Source organism: Cervus elaphus, chromosome 13 (assembly GCF_910594005.1).
Source record: "Cervus elaphus chromosome 13, mCerEla1.1, whole genome shotgun sequence".
NCBI lineage: Eukaryota > Metazoa > Chordata > Mammalia > Artiodactyla > Cervidae > Cervus > Cervus elaphus.
Window position 1 is genome coordinate 11,332,197 of NC_057827.1, and position 20,497 is coordinate 11,352,693.

General features: G+C 49.5%; 1 long non-coding RNA gene and 1 other non-coding gene across 2 annotated transcripts; both read right to left on the reverse strand.

Moving 5' to 3' along the window:
• Positions 1-9,433: 9,433 nt before the first annotated feature.
• Positions 9,434-11,385, reverse strand: LOC122706646. Its single transcript, XR_006344433.1, has 3 exons — positions 10,825-11,385; positions 10,454-10,494; positions 9,434-9,483 (listed from the first exon to the last, which is right to left on the reverse strand). It is a non-coding gene; the product is annotated as an uncharacterized LOC122706646 (long non-coding RNA).
• A 1,642-nt stretch (positions 11,386-13,027) lies between these two features.
• On the reverse strand, positions 13,028-13,100 carry TRNAY-AUA. The gene has a single exon. It is a non-coding gene; the product is annotated as a tRNA-Tyr (tRNA).
• Positions 13,101-20,497: the final 7,397 nt, after the last annotated feature.

Consider the following 20,497-nt stretch of genomic DNA (forward strand, 5'->3'; position numbering starts at 1 on the left):
CAGCGGGGCTGGCTGGGACCCCTGACAGCACCCACTTGGGGCCACGGCCGCTTGCCAGGTGCCCAGAGGAGTGTGGGGTCGCTGGGTGGCTTTCGTTTGTTGACTGCTGACCACGAGCTGCCTTCCAGAGCTACTCCTTCCCAGCAGGGGTGGGATAAGAGGCTGAGCGCCAGTGGCTGGCGCCTCCCTCCTCCAAGCACGTGTGGGACACAAGTGTCAAGAAGGTGGTTTAGGGAGAACCCAGTGAGGAACTTCCCGGGGGCCAGGCCTGGATGATGGATGGAGACCTGGGGAGGAGCCTGAGGATGGAGCAGCCGTGGGTCCTGGGGCCTCTGCCTTCACCCCCAGGCCACACAGATCTAAAAGGGCTTCTGTAGGCCTTGCAGCATTAACCCGGGCCCGGAGGCCTCCTTGCTCCTGGGGAGCAGGTGGCATTCTCACTGCATGAGTGGGGCCGCCAGCTTCCCCTCCCACCTGGCCACAGCGGAGAGGCCCAGGCTGGGGGCCAGACCATTGTGCCAGTTTGGCCCTGGGCCTGAGCGTGGGTGGGGAGGGCACTGCTGCAGCATTCTGGGCCCAAAAGGAGGCAAGGGAGCCGCCGCCCTCCACCCTGGCCCCCACTCTCCATTCAGGGCCGCATTGTGGGTGTCGGTGACTCAGAGGAGGTTCTGGTTTCTGTCGGATTCTTGAGGCTCAGGCAACCTGATCCTGAAACAATGACTAGCCTTGGAACAATCCTCCCGGCTCCCCCAGATAAGTGTTTCAGGCCTGGCCAAAAATGCGGCAGAACGGAAAATGACGTTGCGAGGGAAAGGTCAAGCGCTGGGCCTCCCGCGGCCAGGAGCAGGTGACTGCTTGGGCCAGAGGGCCGGCTCCGTGGCCTGGGAACACAGATGGCGGCAGTGACCCCGCAGACCAGCCTGGGCCCTGACTGCTGAGTCTGAGCAGATGGCACCCAGCCATGGGACAGCTCAGGAGAGGGCCCGGCCTCTTGGCGGCAGGAGAGGAAGCGGAGCCCAGAGTCACCCGAGCGTCCAGCGGGGCGGAGGGCTCCTCCCTAAAGGAGCGGCCACTCGCAGGTCCAGCACTGATGGGGCCCCTGCTGGGTGCCAGGGCTGCATGTGTTACTGCTGCTCACACTGGCCCTGCCGGGAGGACCCTTAGCCTCATTTACAGACAAGGACATCGAGGCTTTGGTGACTGAGCGTAGAGCAGAGGCCCCGCCCAGCAGAAGACGCCCGCTAGCTGGCTTACCTTTGCTCCTCTGCCACCTGGGGAGGTGCTCCCGCCCCTGCAGGCAGTGTTCACGCCCCCAGGGGCCCCACACCCCAGGAAGAGGCAGCTTCTGCTGAACACCCAGGGGAAGCCTTGTCTCTCTGAGGGCCAGGTGGGTTGAGCCGTGGCGGGCAGGGCACAGCCCTCATTCCCAGGCTGTTCTGGGCCCCTCCTCACCTCCACCCCCCACCCCGTGCTGGCCGGGATCACCCACGGACAAGTTCCCGCTGTGAGTCTGCTTTGGGCAACCCCCAAATGAAGACAGAGCCTCCGAGGGCTCATCGAGGGCCCTCTAGCAAGAGAGAGGACAGGGGCGATGCTCACGGTCAGGTTCTCGGGACAGAGGCCGGGAAAGCCAGCTGACTAACCACAGGTCCGCTAGAATTTTTTTCCCCTCAAATTTAAGTTTACCCCCCGCTGAGCTTTTCTTAAACCTTCAATGACAGCGAGCAGGGGCCTGCCTGCCAGCAAATGCTAGTGGCTGACAAAGGCAGTGGACAAGCGGTAAATGAATCCTCACGGAAAAGCCCAGGATCGGCCAATCCTTTCACAACATTTCTGTGTCTCTGGTGAACCCACGGGCTGCGGCGTAACTGTATGTAAACATAATAAAATGCTATTATGCAAGTAAACATGTTCTTGATTTGCGGGGTGTACTGCAATGTGAGAGCGCTCCGTGGCCTCCACACGGGCTTGTGTGTGGCATCCAGCCCGCGCCCTGTGGCCCGGGCTCCACCGTGACCTGAGCCGGGCGCTGGGAAGGGCCGGAGCCCACCTGTGAGGGGTGGGCAGGGCCCAGCAGCCCAGGACAGACTGTTCTCCCCGCCCCAAACGCAGCCAAGGATGTTCCGGCCTCCTTACCCCCTTTAATTAATTCCTAGCTCCATGTCCTCAGAGACTGAAGGCAGTACTCCCAAAGGTGATGGCAGCTCACCTCGCCTCTGGAGACTCCAGTCTCCGCCGTCTCCCAGGAGCAGGGCCGGGTGTCTCGTCCTTCCCGGGCAGTGGGCACTGCGGGCACCAGTGTGGCCTCCAGCGAGGGGCTCACCCAGTGGGCGGCCTGAGAGCCCAGGGGAGGTGCGGGCTCCTGGGGATGAAGTCCTGATGTGCGCGAGGCCCAGGTGCATGGCGGCTGTGCAGCCACACGGATCGCGGCCTCGCCGGGTCACGCAGGGTCCAGCTGGAGGCAGTCGCCCCACTAGCTCTTTGAACAGAGAGAGCTCGCCACAAAGAATCGCTAACTCGGTGCGTGGAAAGGGGAAACTGAGGCACACAGTAGGGGAGCAAGTGCAGGAAGATGGCGGGGGATGAAGAGGCTGGGTAGTGTGATTATAACCCAGTGGGGAGGGACCCCATGAAGCAGGGACCCAGGTCTGTGAGGAAGGGGGCACAGCCGACTGCTGTGGGTACCCCCCAGTGAGAGAAATGGATGGGTGGGAGTTCAGCTTCACATGCGCTCTGCCGTTTCAGTCCCTTGACCTTGGCAATGCCTTGTCCCCCTTCTCAGCTGGTCCCCTAAACCTCTACCTCCTGGTATTTCCACCTCTGGGCAATCTTCTCCTCTTACCTGTGGCCTGGACCTAGTGAGTTGCTTGTACTAAACACAATAGAGCAAAGGCGATGGGAAGTGACTTCCAAGATTACTGAAAGACAAAAGGACCATGCCCGACCCCTCCTTGCCCGCTCTCACTCTTTCAGAGCCTGTGCTCTTGGAAAAGCCACCTGCCGTTTCGGGAGCAGCCCTGTGGAGAGGCCCATGTGGATGTCTCCAACCCCCAGTCAGCAAGGACCCGAGGCCCATCAGCAGCTCCTTGAGACAGCGTGGAAGCAGACTCTCCACCCCGAGTCAAGGCTGGGAGCCTGCCTCACTTCCCATGGCCTTGAGAGCTGCTAAGCTAAGCTGCACCTGTATTCTTGATCCACAAGAACTGACTGAGATCGTGAAGGGTGTTGCTTAAAGATGCTAAATTTTGGAGTAACTTGATGAGGGTGAAAGAGGAGAGTGAAAATTTGACTTAAAACTCAACATTCAAAAAACTAAGGTCATAGCATGTGGTCCCATCACTTTCATGGCAAACTGAAAGGGGAAAAAAATCGAACAGTGGCAGATTTTCTTTTCTTGGGCCCCAGCATCACTGTGGACGGTGACTGCAGCGATGAACTTGGAAGAAAAGTTATGACAAACCTAGACAGCGTGTGAAAAAGCAGAGACATCACTTTGCCAACAAAGGTCAGAATAGTCAAAGCTATTTTCCAGTAGCATCAGTCCTTCCAGTGAATATAGAGGATTGATTTTCTTTAGGATTAACTGGTTTGATCTCCTTGCAGTCCAAGGGATGCTCAAGAGTCTTCTCCAACACCACAGTTCAAAAGCATCCATTCTTTGGCACTCAGCTTTCTTTATGGTCCAACTCTCACATCCATACGTGACTACTGGAAAAACCATAGCTTTGACCAGATGGACCTTTGTCAGCAAAGTGATGTCTCTGCTTTTCAATATGCTGTCTAGGTTTATCATAGCTTTTCTTCCAAAGAGTAAGCATCTTTTAATGTCATGGCTGCAGTCACTGTCCACAGTGTGTTTGGAGACCAAGAAGAGAAAATCTCTCACTGCTTCCACTTTTTCCCCTTCTATCTTCCATGAAGTAATGGGGCTGGATGCTATGATCTTAGTTTTTTGAACGTTGAGTTTTAAGCCAGCTTTTTCACTCTCCTCTTTCCCCCTCATCAAGAGGCTCTCAAGTTCCTCTTCACTTTCTACCATTAGAGTGGTATCATCTGCATATCTGAGGTTGTTGATATTTCTCCCGGGAATCTCAATTCCAGCCGGTGATTCATCCAGCCTGGCATTTAGCATGATGTACTCTGCATAAGGTCAAATAGCTAACAAGTGGCAGGACTAGGGTTTGAACCTAAGTGGCCTGGCATTCTTGACATCTCTACTCTCTGGTCTCTCTAGAGAAAAGCACAGCTTTTTCAATACTCTGCTCTTGGCAAAGCAGAAGATTGCCAAGTGGCGAATGCAGGGTCCCTCTCATCAGGGAGTGGAGCGGTGATCTGGAGGTGTCCAAGCAGCTTTGCTCTCTGGTCCTTTGGTCTCCAAGCCCATGGTCCTCAGTCCTTCTGCTGAGGGTCTTCACAGCAGCTAGAGAGGAGCTCTTGGAAAAGGGCCCAGGATGGGCAGAGCCAAGACCGAAGGTAGCTTTGACACTCCTGTTATCTCAGGCCAGTCATTCTGTGGCACCAGTGTGCAGCAGTAATCCTTCAGTGCCCTGGACCAGTCTCCGTGTGTTTAACAAAAACTAAGTTGGGTGGGGGGTTGCCCTGAGGAAAGCCACCCTCAGCTCTTGCTCACCTAAGCTCAAAGGACATTTTCTCCATTAACACACCAAACCATGAAAAGTTCGTCCTCACATAAGTGTTGAGGCTTATGTGTTGAGGCTTCAGGGCTGGCTTAATCCAGGGGCTCTGGCCTCATCTTTCAGAAGTTCTATCTACTCTCCTCTCCCTGAGGTTTCACCCTCAATTCCACTTCCTTCATGGCAGCAAAATGCGGGCAGCAGTTTCAGGTCTCACACCCACATGCTCAGGTGCCTGAAGAAAGGGAACGTGTTTTTTTCCCTACTAGGTCCAGGAGGGTGGGATGCTTTCACATCTCCCTTTCTCCAGCTGGGCCACCAACCCACCACCCAGCCCTGTGAGGACCAGCTCTGGGGCCTAGGATAATGCCGTGTGCTGATTGGCTTAGGTCTGTATTCCTCCACCAATCACGGTGCCCCAGACAATGGGCTGACACTCGGACCAGCTGGGCCGAGGCAGGATGCTAGGGGCAGGCCTGGGGAGGGCAGAGGCTAGTGAGCAAGGGGCAGGACCCCAGGTCTAAAAGGGTAGGAAGTCAATTTTCAAAAAAGGAGGCAAGGCGTCCCAAATCAAGCTCGCCAGTTCAGTTCGGTCCTTTGCCTCAGAGCTTAGGCAACTCTGATAGTTTGTGTCTTAGCTTATGCCCTGCCATGGATCCTTCCAGTATGGGGTGTCCTGGTGGCCTGGAGACACACACACACACAGAGACACACACAGAGAGAGTCAGGGTCAGAGAGACAGAGAATGACTTCACAAAGCCCTGGGGCAGTACCTGGAGCACCTCTGCTAATACCTCCTGGCTTGGAAGGGCCCTGCTGGACGGATTTGCTGTTAAGGGCAGCTTAGCTTATCAGGAAGTCGCTGACCTGGAACCCCAGCTGCCTGTCAGGCGTGTGTTCTCAGTGATGCTTTTGACGAGCCCAGATTAAAGGGGTGTTTAACAATAATGCAGTGTCTGGGGAGGTGGGAGAAGTCGAAACAGCGTCAGCCTCCAGCCCACCGCCGGTTCCCAGGCTTCCTGGGCTCCCCGCTGGGATTAGGCGCCGGTGCTAGTCAGGGTGCCAGGGCCAACTCCAAGACCCAGATTCGGAAACAGTGTCATTTAAGGGTCGGCTGGCACCGAAAACCTTTCTGTTGTCTAATGCCACATTTAGAGCCCACTCAACTTAAAATAGGGCAATGTGCCTTGCTTTTAATTTCTTTAAGGGATATTATCACCAAAGCGATCACGTCATGGTGCAGAAGGAAAGAGCCTCGTTGGCCAGACCCAGCTTTGGAGTCAGCAAATGCTGGTCCTTTCTGGAGCTGCAGGCAGCAGCCAGGAGCCCAGAAAAACCATGTGCAAAATGGACTGACGGGCTCCATCTCAGAGGTGCAGGGGTAGTGAAATGCCCAGTGAAGCCATACCATCCTGTGCTGTATGTGGAGCTTTCTGTATGTAAACACACGACAAACCAGCAGAGATGCTGAGGAACGCATTCAGAAGAGAGGCTGCCTCTGTCACCAGGGCTGGAACCTCAGGTGGGCGTGATGGTAGCTCTGCCAGTCAAACTTTCATCCTCTCCAAGGTTGGCGGGAACGGAGGCCTGGCTGCAGAGGGAGATGCGGTTTGATGCCTGACCTTGTTTCGGGTTTAAAGGCATCCAAGTAACGTGTGTCAGCAGTTAGAAGTGCGTCAGAGCCAAGCGTCTCCACCGGGCCTGGAGCCACGGGGCGAGGCAAGGCAGCAGCAGGCTGGGCGCCAGTGCGAGCTGAGTGGGGCTGCAACCGGGCCTCCAGAGCTCGATCCCTGGGGACAGGAGGGGGCCTTCCTCGGCCACCCCTCCCAGCCTGAGCCAGCTCCCGGGACACAGAGAAAACTGAGCTGAGACCAAGAGAGGGGGTGAGTGGGACAAGGAGGCCAGGTTGGGGCGCTGGGGGAGGAAGCGTTCCTTTGCAGCCTCCATGAGAAACCAGGTGCATTTCATTACTCCTGGGGAAATCCTTGGAGCGGGCCTTCATCACCTCTTCCCCAGACAAGGAAAGGAGGCTTGGAGAGGCCGAGGGGTGCAGCTGAGCTGGGTGAACACATGCTGTCTGACGGCAGAGCCACAGCCCCACCAGCCAAGGCACAGGGAGCCTGTCTACGCTGGGGGACAGGACGTGGGGAGTCCACCGCTGGGTGGGGCCCTGCCTGACCTACAGCCCTCGCTTTAACGTCCACCTCGGTTCTTGGGCTCCAGGACGAAACCCAGAGGAGCCCTTCTGAACTGCATCCGGGACTGAAGGAGTCAGCAAAGGGGAGGCAAGGGCTCCGGAAGCATCACACAGAAGCTGTGTGTGTTTGCTCTACAGGCGGCTTCTCTGGTGGCTCAGACAGTAAAGAGTCTGCCTGTGATGCAGGAGGCCTGGGTTCTTTCCTGGGTCAGGAAGATCCCCTGGAGAAGGAAATGGCAACCACTCCAATATTCTTGCCTGGAGAATCCCATGGATGGGGAGACTGGGGGGCTACAGTCCATGGGATTGCAAAGAGTCAGACACGACTGACCAGCTTTCACTCACTGGATCAAGCTGACCCAGGCTCAGCCTGACTTGAGTCTCTGTTAGATTATCAAGGAAAATGGGATGATAAAAAAGCTGTTACTTAATAAATGCAGGTTTCCATGACAGACGAGGGGGACTCAGGGTCGGTTTTGGCGGGTAGACATCAAAGAGCCTCTTTGAACACTCGCTAGCCTGCAGTGGGAAGCACCCACTCTAACTGCTCACCATGGGCCTGCCTTGTGTCACTGAAGGTCCCAGCCAAGTGGGGGCCGCTTTTGGCAGATGTTGGCATGGAATGGACCTCCATCTGTACAGACCTGCTGACAGGCTGGCTCCAGTGTTCAGACGGGGTGTGACACGGGGCAGGACGCACCCAGGTCTGTGTCCCATCTCTCCACTCCTCCGACCTCCATGGGTGTCTCTTTGTCCACCTGGTCTCAGCTTCCACTTGGAGCGACCGAAGACTCCCTCAGAGCAACATACTGGGGCAAGGTGGGGATTCGCCAATATGAGGCTACAAGTATAGGCAGAGAGGTTGAAGAGGGCAAGCTGAGCTCATGGAATCATCCAATTGTCTAGCTTGGGTTTGGGTAAGAATCAGGACTCTTTTTTTAAGACTCTTTCTTGTCTACGGAAATAGACAAGCCTATCCTATCTTTTGATTAGAAGGAGTCTTTATTTTGAAGATGCTCACCCTGGTGCATTTGAGCCACAGGGTGGCAAGGATCCTGGGGAGAGCTGGGAGAGCTGGGAGGGAAGGCTGGCCGTCGTTTTCAGAGCAAGGATGGGCATCTTGTCACAGCCCCAGCCCTGCCTGGCCAACCTAATGCCTCTGAACAAAGAAAACATTTTTTTGATTGAAGCATTTATAGGCACAAGAATGATTTTTACGAACAAGAAATGTTTATTTTAAGAAGAAATGCTGATGCCACCATTTCATGTCTGCAAGAGTTGCTTGGCCCAAGGAGAGTGTCTATACTTGCTCACTTCTCAGAAATGAGCACCGGCGCCCTTTGCCCCCTGACCACGTCATGATCAATTACTCCCACCACAGGCAGCCTGGAAATGGCAATGTTTGAAAAAGAACAATGGAGCACGAGGCTCCTAGCGAATCTCCCCTCTCCTGGGCCAGGCACTTCCTCCTGCTCTGTTGGAAGCCACCCTGAGGGATGCGGAGAGGGTGGAGAGCTGGAAGCCAGAGCCTACGCCCAGCACGGGAGCGTCATTTCATCTCACTGCCAATCCAACCCCTTCATTCATTCACTCTCTTTGGATGAGACCTGTCCGAGCTTTGGAGGCCCCCAGGAGTGTGTTTCTCCCAGGTTCCCCTCCCCAAGGCTCTGAGTCCTGGGGGCCTTGTTCTCCTCCCCCTCACTGTGGGAACCCATGATGTCCCTGGAGAAGTGGCAGCCGGGCTTCCCTCTGCTGGGGCCAGAGGCAGCTCCCCACCTTAGAAAGGAGGGAGTGGGACCCCAGAGATCCTCAGGGAGCCACTTCTTCCTCCCCAAGTGAGCGACTTTCTCTAGTCCAACAGCAGAGGGAAGTATTGCAGGGTCGTTCTGGGACCTCGTCAGGCCTGCAGGGTGGGCCCTAGTCTCTGCTGAGTGTGGAGGGTGTTCCTGGAGAGGACTCTGCAGCCAGCACCCAGGCCCGGGTCTCAGTGACCCCCCTCACAATGTCCCTGCCTGGAACAAACAGTGGATGGGAACAGGGTGATGTTTATCCTTCTTTGATTATAAATGTGGTCCCTCACCTCTCTCCATTTCCTTTTTTTACTAATGTCTTTTCACTCCAAGGCTGTAAATGAATATATTACGAACTTCTTAAAGGTACTGGCCAAGTTCCCTATGTATATATCTCTGCAAAGCACAGGATAGTATATTAAATACCATCAGTTCAGTTCAGTTCAGTCACTAAGTCGTGTCCGACTCTTTGCAACCCCGTGGACTGCAGCACGCCAGGCCTCCATGTCCATCCCCAACTCCCAGAGTTTACTCAAACTAATGTCCATTGAGTCGGTGATGCCATCCAACCATCTCATCCTGTGTCATCCCCTTCTCCTCCTGCCTTCAATCTTTCCCATCATCAGGGTCTTTTCCAATGAGTCAGTTCTTCACATCAGATGGCCAAAGTATTGGAGTTTCAGCTTTAGCATCAGTCCTTCCAGTGAATACCCAGGACTGATCTCCTTTAGGATGGACTGGTTGGATCTCCTTGCAGTCCAAGGGACTCTCAAGGGTCTTCTCCAACACCACAGTTCAAAAGCATCAATTCTTCGGCACTCAGCTTTCTTTATGGTCCAACTCTCACGTCCATACATGACCACTGGAAAAACCATAGTTTTGACTAGACAGACCTTTGCTGGCAAAGTAAATTAAATACCATAGATGCTCAGTAAACATTTCTAGAAAGATAGGCCCTGAATGTCACTTATGTAGTTGCTCATAGACTGCATGGGAAGGACTGCCTGGGAGGGACTCCCCTATATGCAGAAGGAAGTCATCTACAGCATCACAGAACTAGGAATAAAGCATTGCAGGAGCCAGAGATGAGAGCTTGCTGCTGGCCAGTGGTGGTGAGCAGGGACGCTTGGCCTGAGGAAGGAAAGTGAAGAGGCCCAAAGGCATCTGATGCAGAGAGCAAGCAGTAAGAGAGGAGTTAGGCCGCGTGTCCCGGGGCTCAGATTGGACTCCTCAGTGTCACTGTCTCTGGCTTGGGTAAGGTGTAGGCCTTACTAGGGGAGGGAGGTATTTATAAAGTCAGACTCAGCAAGACGGGGGGAGGCACGGCCTACCTCCTGCATCACACGGAGTGCCAGTGAAGTGATGCCTTTCTTTTTCTCAGGGCCCCTGTGAGGAGGCAGCCCTGTGTCAGGGGGAGTACCTGGACCACTTGGTGCCAGCAAGTGTGGTGTGTGGGGCCAGCTGTCCGCAGGAGTAGGCTGGAAACGCCAGCTGCCTGGAGACTGGAGACCCGGGACCAGGAAAGGTGCGGAGGAACCACCTGCCCCCAAGGAGGGCCAAGCCTGGGGGTAGCCCCTCTCATCGGAAGAAAGGGGCCCGAGTCGCAGCTGGCTCCAGGTCCCAGCCATGTGGGATGACCCCCTGTGTTTGTAGATTGCCCTGCTCCCAAATCACAAAGACCCACGATGTCATGGGTTGCTAATATTGAGACAGAAAAAGTCATTTTAAACTTAAGAAAGTAAGAGGATCAGCAGCCAGTCTGGATTCAAAATGAAAGAAAACAAAAAGTAGAACAGGTTGACTTAGGATAAGTAACAGAAGGCAAGACTTACCTGTATGGAAGAGAATGTGGATAGGACATCTGTCTGAAGTCCTGTAGGACAGGGGACAATTTGTCATGGGATGCTCTCACACATCCTTTCCCCCACCTACTAGTACCAAGAGCCTTAGAGCCCATGTGACAGCCCAAAGCACCCCCCCAACGCCATATGCCCCCTAAGTCAGAGAGACAAGCATGACTCATGTGGGCGGCCAGCATGGCTCCCTGCTGACAAAGCGTGATGGGGGGTTAGGGCTGAGGGCCACAGAGGGGTACTCTTCGGCTTTTTCTTTTGTCTGTTTCTTAAAGCTTCACTGGAGTATAATTTCCGTACCATAAAACACCCTCCTCGGTGTAGAATTCGGTGGTTGCCAGTGTACTTACAGTGTTCTGTGGCCATCACCACAACCCTGTTTTGATGAGCTGCAGAGTTTTCATTCCCTTCATGGATCCTTGTTGTGGTGAAGGGGCTTGCGTAACTCAATGAAACTATGAGCCATGCCATGCAGGGCCACCCAAGACGGTCATAGGGAAGAGTTCTGACAAAACACGGTCCACTGGAGGGGGAAATGGCAAACCACTCCAGTATTCTTGCCTGTGAATGCTATGAAAAGGCAAAAAGATATGACACCAGATGAGCCCCACAGGTCAGGTGGTGTTCAATATGCTACTGCAGAAAAGTGGAGGTCAATTACTACTAGCTCCAGAAAGAATGAAGTGACTGTGACAAAAATGGAAACCATGCTCAGCTGTGTCTGGTGGTGAAGGTAACGTCTGACGCTGTAAAGAACAACGTTGCATAGGAACCTGGAATGTTAGGTTCATGAATCAAGGTAAACTGGACGTGGTCTATCAGGAGATGGCAACACCGACATCTTAGGAATCAGTGAACTGAAATGGATGGGAATGGCTAATTTAATTCAGATGACCATTATATCCACTACTGTGAGCAAGAATCACTTAGAATAAATAGAGTAGCCCTCACAGTCAACAAAAGAGTCCAAAATGCAATATTTGGGTGCAATCTCAACAATAACAGAATGATCTCAGTTCATTTCCAAGACCAACCATTCAACATCACAGTAATCCAAGTGTATGCCCCAACCACTGATGCTGAAAAAGCTGATCAGTTCTATGAAGACCTAAAACACCTTCTAGAACTTACACACAAAAAAAATGTGCTTTTAATCACAGGGGATTGGAATGTAAAAGTAGGAAGTCAAGAGATACCTGGAGTAACAGGCAAGTTTGGCCTTGGAGTACAAAATGAAGCAGGGCAAAGGCTAACAGAGTTTTGCCAAGAGGACGCACTGGTCATAGCGAACACCCTCTTACAACAACACAAGAGACGACTCTACACATGGACATCACCAGAAGGTCAATACTGAAATCTGATTGATTATATCCTCTGCAAGTGAAGACGGAGAAACTCTACACTGTCAGCAAAAACAATACTGGAGCTGACAGTGGCTCCAATCATGAGCTCCTTACTGCAAACTTCAGGCTTAACTTGAGTAAAGTAGGGAAAACCACTAAGCCTTTCAAGTATGACCTAAACCAAATCCCTTACGATTATACCATGGAGGTGACAAATAGATTCAAGGGATTAGATCTGGTAGACAGAGTTCCTGAAAAATGATGAACAGAGGCTCATAACGTTGTATAGAAGGCAATGATCAAAACCGCTCCAAGAAAAAGAAATGCAAGAAGGCAAAGTGGTTGAGGAGGTTTTGCAAATAGGTAAGGAAAGAAGAGAAGTGAAAGGCAAGGGAGAAAGGGAAAGATATACCCAAATGAATGCAGAGATCCAGAGAATAGCAAGGAGAGATAAGAGGCCTTTCTTAAATGAACCATGCTAAAAAAAATAGAGGAAAACAATAGAATGGGAAAGACTAAAGGTCTCTTCAAGAAAACTAGAGATATCAAAGGAACATTTCATTCAAGGATGGGCACAATAAAGGAGAGAAACGGGAAGGACCTAACAGAAGAAGGAGATAATAAGAAGCGGTGGCAAGAATATACAGAAGAACTATACAAAAAAGGTCTTAATGACCCAGAGAACCATGATGGTGTGGTCACTCACCTAGAGCCAGACATCCTAGAGTGTGAAGTCAAGTGAGCCTTAGGAAGCATTACTATGAACAAAGCTAGTAGAGGTGATGGAATTCCAGCTGAACTATTTCAAATCTGAAAAGATGATGCTGTGAAAGTGCTACACTCAATATGCCAGCAAATTTGGAAAACTCAGCAGTGGCCACAGGACTGGAAAAGTCAGTTTTCGCTCCAATCCTAAAGAAAGGCAATGCCAAAGAATATTCAAACTACTGTGCAATTGCACTCATTTCACATGCTAGCAAGGTAATGCTCAAAATCCTTCAAGCTAGGCCTCAATAGTACATGAACCAAGAATTTCCAGATGTTCTTGGGACTTAGAAAAGGTGGGGGAAGTGAAGAAGAGAAGTGAAGTCGCTCAGTTGTGTCCGACACTTTGCGACTCTGTGGGCTGTAGCCTAGCAGGCTCCTCTGTCCATGGGATTTTCCAGGCAAGAGTACTGGAGTGGGTTGCCATTTCCTTCTCCAGTGAATCTTCCCAACCCAGGGATTGAACCTGGGTCTCCCGCATTATAGGCAGATGCTTTTACCGTCTGAGCCACCAGGGAAGTCAGGGACTTAGAAAGGTGGAGGAACCAGAGATCAAATTGCCAAGATCTGTTGGATCACGGAAAAAACAAGAGAATTCCCCCCAAAAACTCTACTTCTGCTTTGTTAACTAGGCTAAAGTCTTTGATGGTGTAAATCACAACAAACCGTGGAAAATTCTTAAAGAGATGGGGTTACCAGACCTTACCTGTCTCCTGAGAAACCAGTATTCAGGACAAGAAGCAACAGTTAGAATCAGACATGGAAAAAGGGACTAGTTAAAAATTAGGAAAGGAGTACATCAAGGCTGTATGTTGCCACCCTGCTGATTTAGTTTATATGCAGAGTATAACATGTGAAATACTGGGCTGGATGAATCACAAGCTGGAATCAAGATTGAATGAGAAATATCAGCAACCTCAGATATGCAGATGACAACCACTGTAAGGGCAGAAAGTGAAGAGGAACTAAAGATCCTCTCAATGAGGGTGAAAGAGGAGTGAAAAAGCTGACTTAAAACTCAACATTCAAAAAACAAAGATCAGGGCATCCAGTCCCATCACTTAAGGGCAGATGTTGTTCAGTCACCAAGTCATGTCTGATTCTTCGTGACCTCATGGACTGCAGCACGCCAGGCTTCCCTATCACCCTTCACTGTCTCCTGGAGTTTGTTCAAACTCATGTCCATTGAGTTGGTGATACCATCCAACCATCTCATCATCTGCCGCCCTTTTCTCTTGCCTTCAATCTTTCCCAGCATCCAGGTCTTTTCCAATGAATTGGCTCTTTGCATCAGGTGGACATAAAAATGGAGCTTCAACTTCATTGGAGCAGTCCTTCCAGTGAATGTTCAGGGTTGATTTCCTTTAGGATTGACTGATTTGATCTCCTTGCAGCCCAAGGGACACTCCAGAGTCTTCTCCAGCACCACAATTCAAAAGCATCAATTCTTCTGTGCTCAATGTTCTTTGTGGTCCAACTCTCACATCATAGGTGGAAAAACCAGTCAGCAAAAGTGATGTTTTTGCTTTTTAATACACTGTCTAGGTTTGTCATAGCCTTTCTTCCAATTAGTAAGCGTCTTTTAATTTTGTGGCTGCAGTCACCACTCACAGTGGTTTTGGAGCCCCTCCCTCAAATAAAATCTGTCACTGCTTCCACTTTTTCTTCATCTATTTGCCATGAAGTGATGGGACTGTATGCCATGATCTTAGTTTTTTGAATGTTGACTTTTAAGCCAGCCTTTTCACTCTCCTCTTTCACCTCATCAAGTCTCCATAGTTCCTTTTTATTTTGGGGCATTAGAGTAGTATCATCTGCCTACCTGAAGTTTTTTATATTTCTCCCAGAAATCTTGATTCCAGTTTATGATTCATGGCAAATAGAAGGGGGGGTGGGAAATGGAAGCAGTGACAGGTTTTCTTTTCTTGGGTTCCAAAATCACTCGGGACTGCAGCCATGAAATTAAGATGTCTGCTCCTTGGAAGGAAAGCTATGATTCTAGACTCATATTAAAAAGCAGAGACATCACTCTGCCGACAAAAGTCTATACAGTCAAAGCTATGATTTTCACAGTAGTCATGTACAGATGTGAGAGTTGGCCCATAAAGAAGACTGAGCGCTGAAGAACTGATGCTTTCAAATTGTGCTAGGGAAGACTCTTGAGAATCCCTTTGACAGCAAAGAGAGCAAATCAGTCAATCCTAAAGAAAGTCAACCCTGAATATTCACTGGAAGGACTGATGCTGAAACTGAAACTCCAGTGCTTTGGCCACCTGATGCGAACAGCTGACCCATTGGAAAAGACCCTGAAACCAGGAAAGATGGGATAGATCATAGGTGAAAGGAGAAGGGAGTGACAGGGGATGAGATGGTTAGATAGTACCACAGACTCAATGGACATGAATTTGAGCAAACTCCAGAGATAGTGGAGAACAGAAGAGCATGGCATGCTGCAGTCCATGGGGTCACAGAATTGGACACAACTTAGTGATGAACAACAACAACAGCAAGAACTTTTATGAAGTTGAAGGGGCTGCACCATGCTTGGGGGTTGTGGTCGTGTCACCTGTAGTGGTGAACCCTAGCCTGGGGGTGTGGTCAGGCTACCTGGGGCATCGTCAGTCCTGGCCTAGGAGTGTGATCCAGTCCCCCTAGGGGCATCCAGAAGGCCTCTTCTTCAAGGTGATGGTGGGAGCCATGGGCCACCTGGGGACCATGTTGACGTAAGGGGTAGAAAGAGAGAGGGGAGCCAAAGACACAGAGGGACGGGAGAGGAGCCTGCCAGGCCCACGTTCAAGGAGAGGAGGGTCGAGATGGTGAAGACCACTGGTGATGCCAGTGGTCTAGGGAGGAGCTGGCAGAAGAAGACGGGAGGGTGGGCAGCTCCCACAGGGGAAGTGGGCCATCAGCGGCCTCAGAGAGCAGGGTCAGAGGGTGGTGGAGACCAGATGGAGACGGAACAGGAAGATTCTGTAGAAACCTGGGCCCTGCCCTCTCTCCCTACTCCTTGTTTCCCGTCCTGCCTGGTTTAGCTTCTTGCTTCTCCGGTCAGGTGACTCTGATCCACGGTCGCCCCCATCTCCCCCACCCCCATTCCCCAGGCCACACCCAATTCCGGTTCCCCTCTGTCCGCCCTCCACCCCCACCCGCCTCCCACCCATCAACAAATGGAAGGAATATCAACCGACACCAGACGCATCAAGCTTCTCGTTACCCTGGGGAGAAAACCTGACGGCTTTAGCAGCAAAGCGCAGCCGCCGCACCCTCGGGTCCTGCTTCCCCGCCAGCCCTTGGTCTCATCGCCCAGTTTGCCACCGCTGGTCTCCCCTCAGTCCCGGAACATGCCCGCCCTGCTGGAGGGCAGACCTCTGCCTGGATGGGCCCCCCAGCTCCTCCCTAGACCGGCGGCTTCAAGCCTGACTCATGGGCCATGTCTGCAGCAGCCGCAGTCCTGGCCCTGGCCGGCTTTATCGCCATCCATTTGGGGACGTTTATGTCTGCTGTCTATTTTCTTCACTAGAATATAGCTCCCTGAAGGCAGGCCCTAGCTCTGTACTGTTCACTCTTAAACCTGGAGAGCCCAGAGCAGGCCTTGCCACTTCAAAGGTGTTTCCTGGGAGTGAATGAATGGTTGGAGTTTCAATTTATTCCTTTCACAATTAGACCATGAAGAAAATTCTGTCTACTAACTTTCCGTTGGTACCACTGGTATCTCAGCTGGTAAAGAACCCGCCTGCAATGCAGGACACCCTGGTTCCATTCCTGGGTGGGAGGTTCCCCTGGAGGAGGGCATGGCAACCCACTCCAGTATTCTTGGGCTTCCCTGGTGGCTCACAGTAGAGAACCCACCTGCAGTGCGGGAGACCTGGGTTTGATCCCTGGGTTGGAAAGATCCCCTGGAGGAGGGCATGGCAACCCACTCCGGTATTCTTGCCTGGAGGATCCCATGGGCCGAGGAGCCTGGCGGGATTCAGTCCAAGGGTTCCCAAAGAGTGGGACATGACTGAGCGACTCAGCGCAGTACAGCACCGCTTTCCTCTCATAACAAACGTGGCCCTCTCCACTTCTCAGGGCTGCAGGCGGTTCCTTGGCTCAGGCTAGTTGTTCAGACTTCTGGAGAGCCTTGGTTTCCTTTGGGCATTGGAACTATGCGGATTCCCATGTCAGCTTGTGCCCAGCAGGCACGGAACCTGACGGAGGAGGTGGCCTGAAACCCAGGGGGTTTTATCCATGTTGAGGCAAGCCCTGTGCCTGGGACAATGTGCTGCCCCCGGCTGCCCCTCTTCGGGGTGCAGCCTTCGAGTCTACTTAAAGCCAGCCTGGCCTTGCCCGTGGGTCTCTTTCCTCAGAACCCCAAGCAAAATGCTTCTTTCGTCTTGTGTGGCTGTTCTCATGTATAAGATCTGGAAAAGGCAATCAAGTTTCTCTCCTCGCCCTGCTACCTTCTGCTCTCCTGTGGGCTGTGACATGTTGCCAAACTGTAAATGATGTTTTACTTCTTTCTTTGTTGTTGTTTTGGAGCTGTGAAGCCTGTGCTGTTAACACCAGGTGCTGAAAAATTAAAACTTATCATCAGTCACCATCATCAAAGCAAGGTGGGGTAGGATGGTTTCAACTAGTCCTAGATTTCCTGAAGGAATTTGGCCTCTTGTCAATTTCCCTCTCCTGAGGCTGACATTACTAGCAGAACAGAGTTCTTTTCAGCTGCCCAGTTCAGTCTTGAGTTTACTCAACTAAAATCCCATCCAGTGGCCTCAGTGCTAAACACAAGAATGGAACTACTTCTTAACTGATAATATATTAGTTGTTTCTTGCAATTGGACTGTGGGACTCTAAGAATAGTATATTTTTTCAGGAAGCAGAGCTTTAACAACCAGAAAGTTTAATTAAGCTTTTCTGCTGCACTTAAAAAAAATTGAGTTAGTAGCAGGAGAGTATTTTTAGAACTGAAGTGATTATTTTGTGTTAACAGATACACGTCTGAATATTCTTAAACCTTTATGTAGGGCAAAACATAGTTAAAGAATTGACTTCACAATTCTAAAAGAATGACTGGTTGTTTTTACACACATCATCACCATCATACTTATTTATTCTATTCATTCATTATTTATACCCTACCCTATTATTTCTTCCTAAGTTCAAGGTGGCCTGGGATTGCAGGGAGAATTTTTTTTAATGCTTTACAAACTTGGTGGACATTGAATATCTTTTTTCAGTTCCCTTAGATTTTGCTGGTCTGGGTGGGCTCCCTTCCTAGATTTTGGTCTCATTTGGAATTTTTATTTTATTGAGAGGCACCAGGATATCACTTAGAGGTGAATGTTTTGTCTGTTACTTCAAATAGTAAAAATAACATTAAAATTTTTTGTTATGAGAAAGCTTCAGGTTAAAAAAGAAAGCATTCGTTTAACTAAAACTATGAAGTGTGCAGTGTCTCAGCAGCTTATGTGATGAAGTACCAGATGGCATGTTTTCAGACGCAGCTGTAGCTAGCTACATTGGATCTTTGAGACTTAGACTTTAGAGAAAGACTTTAGAGAAAAACAAGACATAAAAGTAGTACACAAGGAACTTGCAGATATTTCTAGAAGGTTCTACATATTCAAGTAGAATAAAGACGATTTTAACATTGGTAAAGTGGAAAATGCAGTTTGCAATTTATGGCCACTACAATTAAGATCATTAAAAATTTACCTACAAATAATGGGAATCATCTAATAGAGAGTAACCCGATCTAAAGTAGGAATGATCCATGTTTGCACAAATTACCTGTGAGTTTGGCACAGAGGCTCAGAAGGAACCTGTGAGAAAGCTGAAGATGAGGTGGGGCAGGACGTGATGAATTCTATTTAAGGAATTTTCCACATCTTCTGAGGTGAACTGCCAATTCAGGCACATCATGATTTGTGAGATCCATGCAAAGATATGGGGCTGGGTAGGACTGTCCCAAAGGTAGATGGCGTGTGAAGACAACTCCTTGAGCTGGCCACAGGCACAGGCAAAAATCAAGTCATTTCTTGTTTTCTTCTTGCTATTTGTGATATCAGATGATTCTGCTTTTTAATCTCACATTTCCATGTTTACTTTTAGAACGAATTTCAGTATTTCCGCATTCAGTATTTCAGTATTTCCTGTCAAACACTGCAAATCCTGGGACCTTTCATGATGGATCAGGCATCATTTCTTCTTTAATGACCTGCAGAACTGCAGGCCTTCCCTTCACCTTCCTCTCCTTGCCTGGCTCAGTCTCATTCAGTAGAGAGATGCTTCTTCTCGGTCTAGGTTTCCTAAGTCCTTCAGAGACACCATGACCACCTCAGCCTTCAAGACACAGTGCAGTCTCCCACCCCCTGGCCGATGAGCATCTCAGCTGCTGCAACGTGAATGACTGGCAGCAAAAAACCAGGGCTTGGGGGCGGGCTGGTTTGCTAGAGGCAGAGGAGAATACCGGCAGTATCAAATTCAATTTCTTTCCTTAAATTTGGATTCCGTGGCCCTAAGCAAGGTGCATATTGTTAAAGCAAAAGAGGATGGCAAGAGAACACAGGTACTGGAAACAGGACGCTCACTTTTTGAGTAATGCCTTCTCCCTGTAGTGGTATTTTTCATCACCCCCACCTTTCTTTTCTCCCTGACCTTTATCTCTTCACTCTTCACGCTTCTTCAGTCTACAGAGTTCCTCAGCCACTTGTCTGTAGCCAGGAAAACTCTCCCCAGAGGTGTAGTTTGCTCCTCCCCACCCCTCTGTGACTACTCCTGTCTTTTTCAATGTCATTTTCTTGTTGGCGTTAACATATTTCTTTCTGTGAACTGCTTGTTTTAACTAAAAAGCTGTATCCCATATCTTGTTTTTGCAGGGATCCCACATTATTGTGCTAACTGTAAGTATTTTCACTGAGAATCTGATGTAAGTCAATGTTTTGAAATTAATATTAAACAGAAGGTTAATTGATCAGATCCCAGCTCATTTTTTTGTTGTTGTTCTAGGAAAAATATGCCAAATGGAAATGTCTGGGGTGGGAGAAAAATCTCTTTACTGAAAACTGTAGTGATTGTGGCATACTAGACAATTGCACTAATAAAAGTACATTTTGAATGAAATCCTAGTTCAGGGCTCTAGTCACAGTGACTTTGACATTAAATAAAGAGTTAAAGTTTTCCAAGATTGCTCTAGTTGAAAAGAGCTAAACTGATGATGTATATCTATAAAAGTATTAGCAATCTGATACTTGCTTATAAAATTTAATCTCCCATCTGCCTTACCAAATAAATTGGTACTACATAAAGAAACTAAGAGAAATCGATGCTTTCAAGTACAATAAAAGCAACATTTTTTGTTTAAAAATGTATTAATTATGTACTATATTACATAATATTGGTAAAAAATGTAATACTACGTAGCCAGTATGTATGTATGTATTTTTATTGCTATGATTTTCACAAAATGTTAGTTGAAGAAAGCAAGTTATAAAATAGTTTGTCTGCTAAGATGTCATTTAAGTAAATCCACAAGTGTATGTGTAGCATTCATAGAAAAGACTGAAAAGACAAATATTTACCAAAAGATGAAGGGGTTCTTGGGATAGTAAGCTTTTTCTTCATCCCTTTCTCTAGGCTGCAGTATTGCTTTTGTAATTAGAAAAAAGCCTACTTTAATATGAATTACAAGATGTAAAAAATTACACAGATAAAGAATTCTTATAGGAAGATAGGGATTAAATAAAAAAGAGCAGATTTTCCTTTTAGGGTTGTCTACCAAGTGATTTTATGCATGATTGCATTATATAATCAATGTACAGGACTCCTTAATCATAGCTCACAACACAATTTACTGGATTGTTTCAAATAGTAAGATCATACTAATAATACTGCAACTGGATTTTATATTTTTTAAAATTTTTTACCAGACCAA